The sequence below is a fragment of the Cornus florida genome, unplaced genomic scaffold, assembly GCF_030987335.1.
Source record: "Cornus florida cultivar Cherokee Brave unplaced genomic scaffold, ASM3098733v1 CherokeeBrave_3.0.0_Hap2_Chr07, whole genome shotgun sequence".
In the NCBI taxonomy this organism is placed as follows: domain Eukaryota; kingdom Viridiplantae; phylum Streptophyta; class Magnoliopsida; order Cornales; family Cornaceae; genus Cornus; species Cornus florida.
Window position 1 is genome coordinate 65,017,161 of NW_026775577.1, and position 1,561 is coordinate 65,018,721.

General features: G+C 40.1%; 1 non-coding gene across 1 annotated transcript; it reads right to left on the reverse strand.

The window, feature by feature from the left end:
* Positions 1-653: 653 nt before the first annotated feature.
* LOC132267866 (small nucleolar RNA R71) lies at positions 654-762 on the reverse strand. Its single transcript, XR_009469111.1, has one exon. It is a non-coding gene; the product is annotated as a small nucleolar RNA R71 (small nucleolar RNA).
* Between the last annotated feature and the right edge of the window lie 799 nt (positions 763-1,561).

A 1,561-nucleotide genomic window follows, 5' to 3' on the forward strand; every position in this document is an offset into this window, starting at 1 on the left:
TCCAAGGGGAAGAGGAAGTTCACATAGAACCAATCTACCAATGGACGCTCTCAATGATGATCATGTTGAAGACCTTGGTCACATAGACCAACAAGGCATCCTTCATCCTAATGTGCAAAATGATAATATGCAAGTTCCATTAGGCATGCCTAGGCCATACATTCATCAACCTCCTCAACAACAAGGCCAAATTCCAATGGGAATTCCAAGGCCAATGTATGCACCACAACCGCCCATCATTAATCAAGCTCAATATAACCAAGGTGTCCATGTTGCACCTCAAGTTGCTAATCCACCACTCGCATTGAGAGATCACTATGTGCCTAATGAGTATAATGCACCCACATGCATTCAATTGCCACCATTTAGAGCACACCATTATGAGATTAAAGCACAAACTATCCAAATGCTACCTAACTTTCATGGACTTCCTAGTGAAGAACCTTACAAGCATTTGGATGAGTTTCTTGAAGTTTGTTCTGCCGTTCGATACACGGACATACCGGAAGAAGTTTTAAGGCTGAAACTTTTTCCATTCACCCTTAAAGATAAGGCGAAGTATTGGTTCAACAACCTTAGGCCTTTTTCTATAACTTCTTGGGTAGAAATGCAACAAGAATTTTTGAAAAAGTACTATCCGGTTTCGAAGACCAATGCTATGAGAACCGCCATTACGGAATTCACACATGGGGAGGGAGAAACTTTCCACGAGGCATGGGAACGCTTCAATGAATTGCTTAGGAAGTGTCCTCACCATGACATGCCTAAATGGCAATTGGTCCAATTCTTCTTTGAAAGCTTATCGGACAATTATAAAGGCATGGTTGATGCTTCAATGGGAGGTTCTTATATAGACCGGCAAGAGGAAGACGTGTGGCGTCTTTATGAGAGTATGAGTGAAAACTCTTTGCATAGAACATTGTCATCTAGGAATGGTAGAAATTCTCAAGGTAGGAAGAGTGTTGGCTTACATCAAGTTGACCACTCAAATGATATAACCGTCGAGATGAAGTCTTTATCTCAAAAGTTTGATCAATTGATCAATCAAAACTTGGCGAATCAAGTGTCTTCCTTTCCTAATCATTCTCCTAGAGCTCAAAATGAATCATGTATGACTTGTTCTAGTGTTCTTCATTCTACTTCTAATTGTCCTCATGGACAAATTCAAAATGAACTCATTGAGCAAGTTAATGCAACATTTGTGAACCAAGGGAACAATCCTTATGGTAACCATTACAATCCCGGTTGGAGGAATCATCCTAATTTTTCTTGGAAAAACCAAGGGGAGGGCTCAAACTCTTCCCAAGGCGGTTTTCAAGGGAAATACATTCCACCTCCACTTCAAAACCAAGGATCCCAAGGTTCAAGACCATATAACTCACAAGGAAATCAATTTGCTAATTCTCATTTTTCTAACCAATCATATTCTCAAGGAAATTCTAGAGGTTCCGCTTTTGAGGAAAAGGTTTTAAATGCTTTGGGCACTCTAGAAGCAAATACTCAATTGTTGCATTCTCACTCTCAATCAATTGCTAAGCTAGAAACCCAAGTAGGGCAAATA